General features: G+C 35.6%; 1 non-coding gene across 1 annotated transcript; it reads right to left on the bottom strand.

The window, feature by feature from the left end:
• Positions 1 to 4,226: 4,226 nt before the first annotated feature.
• LOC121206785 (small nucleolar RNA R71) lies at positions 4,227 to 4,333 on the bottom strand. The gene has a single exon (XR_005901957.1). It is a non-coding gene; the product is annotated as a small nucleolar RNA R71 (small nucleolar RNA).
• Positions 4,334 to 5,155: the final 822 nt, after the last annotated feature.

The raw sequence follows: 5,155 nt of genomic DNA, 5'->3' as shown, positions 1-5,155 counted from the left end.
TAGCACGGGTTTTTTCAGTAAAAAAAATCAAATGGATTCAAAATGTATTCAACTAGGGTTGTCTGGACCGTATCAATAAGCTAGACCCATACTTCGAGTTGTTTCATGCCATAAATAAACTCGAACGCTCAATTCCAATAGACTTATTGGAGGGTCCCATTGGCGTGCATCCAGTAGGAATTGAACCTATGAATTCGCCAATTATGAGTTGGGCGCTTTAGGTCAACCTCTTTCAAATATACAACATGGATTCTGGCAATGCAATGGAGTTGGGCTTTCAAGCAGATCCGAATGAATCATCTTTTCCACGGAGGTAAATCCTTGCCCGTTAGGCAAGAGGATATCAAGTTACAAATTCTGTCCTACTGGATGCACGCCAATGGGACCCTCCAATAAGTCTATTGGAATTGGCTCTGTATCAATGGAATCTCATCATCTATACATAACGAATTTTTTCATCTGTGAGTTGTTAATGAACCTACCTCATTCGTTGACTTTATGTGATCTAATCTTTCTATCAAGCATGCCTTTCATTATATTATAAAGTAGGGGCCGCTAGCTTGAGTTATAAAAGAGGGTACTCTTACAAAGCAGAGCCTCTCGTCACGAGCTGGACTCGAACCAGCACCTCTGGGTAAAAAACATACCCAGCCGAACTACCTTGAAAGGAAATATCCAAATACATGTCTTATTTTTTTTTTCAATAATCCATATTTGTAGGAATGAAATTGCTCGTCCGAGAATTACGATCTTTGGCTCTGGAACTGAATCATTTCCTTGTATCTGAGAAGAACTTCCAGATTAATAGGAAGGAAGCTTAATCGGAATGAATCAGAATTTCGGGATCTCTCGGTCCGAGAAATCAAAATAAGAGGATCGAACCATTTCTTTTGACTCTTTTTCAAATTCAACTGTGAACCAATATTAAGTTATTTACACAGAGGAATGGAAAAAATTGCGGAAAACCGAAAAATTATACAATATTTGCCTTATGTAACGCGTTGGGATTATTTAACCCGTGGATATTGAGGTTCCACAAGCGGTACTTCCTGATACTGTATTTGAAGCGGTTGTTAGAATTCCTTATGATATGCAACTGAAACAAGTTTAGCCATACACTTCACATGTTTCTAGCGATTCACATGGCATCATCAAATGATACAAGTCTTGGATATTCTTCGATTTCTTCCGAAAGCAAATGATTATTCATCCGCTTCTCACGTTCCGTGAATAGCCGGGACATTGAGGAATATCCAGAAAGGCACTTAGGGAATCAGCCTGATTCTATCTCCATTCGTTCCGTTTGAAATTGAATAGACAAAAACCAAGATAAAGATAATGTTGATCGGATAATATTGATCGAAGGTAAATATGATATAAATATAAGTAATAAAAAAATGGAGCCAAAATAAATGATTTTAGCCCTTATAAAAAGAAAATGGATTCTTGAACCCCTTTCACGCTCATGTCACGTTGAGGTACTGCAGAAGAAAAAACTGTAAAATCCGATCCAATTTATCATAATCGATTAGTTAACATGTTGGTTAACCGTAAATGAAAATTCATTATTATGATTATGAATAATTTTATAAAAAATTTAATAATTTATTAAAACAAAAAAGAAATACATAGAACTAGAATAATTAGAATAATATAAATATGATAGAATATAATAAATGGAAAAGGAGTCAAAGCGATATAATACAAAAAAAGAACTTGTTGTAGCTGCTACCGCTGTTTATATCTATCCAAAACAGAAAAAGGTTTCATTTTGATTGCTTGCTATTCCTAGTTAGAAAGATTTATTACTGAATCTAAGAGAAATTCTAGAGAATGTTTGCTACCCTGAGATTTTCTTGTCTTTCCTGACCGATAAGGAAAAAAAAAATTGGGTCAAAAGAAAATGCCATTTTGGAGTTTTATCAAAACCTCTTGTGCAACTACGAAAAAAGTCAATTTTTATATTTCGCATCTAATTGACTTGCGGAAAGATGATAATTTCCTTCATGAATTATTATAAACCAACTCGTTGGATTCACGGGTTACCTAAAAATTTCAATTGCTTTTGCTACTCTAACCGTCCCGACCACGATTTTTCCTTTTTTCTAGGCATTTCATTTCGCCTTGAAATAAGAAATTGTATTGATACTAGGTATCAAAAAAAGCATATTAACTAAAATAAAGGAGTAAATAGAAATGGATAAATAAATAGTTGACCTCGTGCCAAATGATTCTGAGTAGCTTTATCGAGATCAGAAGCAAATTGTGCAAAGGCTTTTAAAAAAAAAGCAGAATACTCGGCCAATCCCCTCTTATTCTTACTGCTTGAACATTTAATACTAGAAATGAATAAATTCGTTTGTTATCTCTTCATCATTTCGTAAAATTACCATGTCCACAGACCACCTAATTGACACCAACGAGTAAAATCTCCTTGTGCTTCAGGACCCCATAGTAACAACAAAGAATGTGCTAAACTATTAGCAGGGGTAGAAACTGCGGCGGTTAAGAAATTGCCCCATTTTTATAGGAACTTCTGTACCAGAAACAATGGTATCTCCAATTATAGCCCCTCTGGGATGTAAAATATATCTCTTCTCAAACCCGAACTCTATTTATGATTCCTTATTTCTATCTAATTAGCCTTGTTTCAATTTCATTTCATATTTTATTTTAGCATATCGATTTTTTTTACTTTACGTCCAAAGATAAGAAAGTAAAAAAAAAAACTAAAATCTAATTTTGATTATGCCAAATCACTTATTCTACTGGATCTTACGGAGCCCTATTTATACACAAGATAAATATTTAACTTGTTTTTAATTATGTGTTCTTAATTCTTGTTTTGATATCCCAGGATACTGATTCAAGACATGCTCTTATTCAGAGGAAGAATAGACCCTGTCTAAGATTACGTTTGTCATAATTAAGCGGAGTTAATTGCGCACCTAGAAATTGGGTGACAAGATTTTACCGGATTAGGGTGAAACCTAATAAGGGGATCCATAGATCGAGTTAATGCAATCCTAGAGTGTAAATTAGAGAAAAGTCTCGGTTATTCAATCTAGGGATTAGACGATATTAGTCTTGAATAGGGATAATAGCATAACTTAGGGATCTCTACGAAACAAGTTGAATGAATAAATCGTCCGGTTTGGAGACAGAATAACAAGTAAAGTCTAGGTAGATTTTTCCTTAGGTATTGTCTTAAGTCAATCAATTTTCCCCAAAAAGCAATTCCCCAATTCTTTTCTCTGTGAGTTCTTAGTTTAGATAATTAGTTAATTAATAAACATCCCCTCTTTATTTCTAGGTTAAATAATAAAAAGATATTATTACTAGTACTTTTGGTTCCCTTGGGTACGATATCCTGGTCTTGCCATTACTATACTATTGTTCGATAGGTGCGCTTGCCTTTTCGTCGTGATAATAGTTTGTCTAGGTTTGATCTTCATTATGGTTTGATCTTCATTATAAATATTTATTACTTGTGACGAATCACACGATCAAGTTTTTGGCACAGTTGCTGGAGAACTGAAATATTAGGAACGCTAAATTTTTATTACTTTAGCCATTTATTTTTCTACTAATTTTATTTTATTTTATTATTTATTAATTTACGTTTTTTTCTCTCTTGGGAGGTTTTTATAGTTTATGACTAGAAGAAACCCGTCGGGACCATTACTTTTTGATGAAGAAATCAATCGTATAATTCGCAAAAATAAAAGAGAAATAAGGCGCAACTTAAGATACACGGAGAACGAGCAAGAAGACAATACTCAACCTCCAACCGACGAGATGGCTGAAAACCAAGGCAATCAGCTACCTCCTGCAATTGCGGCTAATCAAAATCCTGCTCCACATACTATGTATGATTATGCTAAACCTTCTTTAATAGGAACTGAATCTAGCATAGTTAGACCTGCTGTAGCTGCAAATACTTTTGAACTAAAACCTAACACTATTCAGATGATACAACAATTCGTTCAGTTTGATGGTTTGCAGGATGAAGATCACAACGCTCACTTAGCAAATTTCCTGGAATTTTGCGATACATTCAAAATCAATGGCGTTTCTGATGATGCCATACGTCTTCGGTTGTTTCCCTTGTCACTGAGAAACAAAGCTAAACAGTGGTTGAAATCATTACCACAAGGGTCAATTACTACTTGGGAACAAATGACCGAGAAATTTTTACTAAAATATTTTCCGTAGGCTAAAACGGCTAAGTTACTAATGATATCTCTTCTTTTGTGCAGATGGATTTAGTAACACTTTACGATGCATGGGAGAGATACAAGAACTTACTGAGAAGGAGCCCTCACCATGGTTACCACTTTGGCTGCAAGTACAAACATTCCACAATGGTTTGAATCCCTCGACTTGGCAAATGGTTGACGAAGCTGCTGGCAGAACCATCAACAATAAAACATCGGGAGATGCCTATGAATTTATAGAGGAGATGTCACTGAATAACTATTAGTGGCAAGTTATGAGGACAAAACCAACGAAAACAACCGGTGTTTATAACATCGATTTGGTCACTATGCTCTTTAATTAGGTAGAACTTCTCAATTAAAAGATTGACGGTTTACTTGGTTCTACGCAGGTACATCCAGTAATGAGGTGTGACTCAAGTGGCGGAGGTGTGCATACAGAATACCTATCCTTCAATCCTATAACTGAAGAAGAACAAGTCAACTATATGGGTAACAATAACTTCTGATCTCAAAATAACCCATACAGTAATACTTATAATGCAGGTTGGAGAAACACCCAAATTTCTCCTGAGTTGGCCAAGGAAATCAAAAGGCACAAAATCCTCAGGGTTTTCAACAGCCACCTCATGAACAAGGGAAGAAACCAAACCTTGAAGAACTGCTTTCTAAATTCATCTTGGTGTCAGAAACCCATTTCTAAACTACCGAGACAGCACTTAAGAATCAACAAGCATCGATCCAAGGGCTCGAAACTCAGATAGGCCAGCTATCCAAACTAATCTCTGAATGACCACAAGGTAGCTTACCCAGTAATACTGAACCTAATCCGAGGGAACACCTCAATGCAATTAGTACTCAAGATAAGGAAGGATTCATTTCACCTGAGCCAGAATTACAGCAAGACAACGCGATGGACAAAGGTCGAGAAGAGGTAA

This window comes from Gossypium hirsutum, chromosome A09, assembly GCF_007990345.1.
Source record: "Gossypium hirsutum isolate 1008001.06 chromosome A09, Gossypium_hirsutum_v2.1, whole genome shotgun sequence".
NCBI lineage: Eukaryota > Viridiplantae > Streptophyta > Magnoliopsida > Malvales > Malvaceae > Gossypium > Gossypium hirsutum.
Note: the sequence above shows the minus strand (reverse complement) of the source record. Positions and strands in the feature narration are given on the sequence as shown.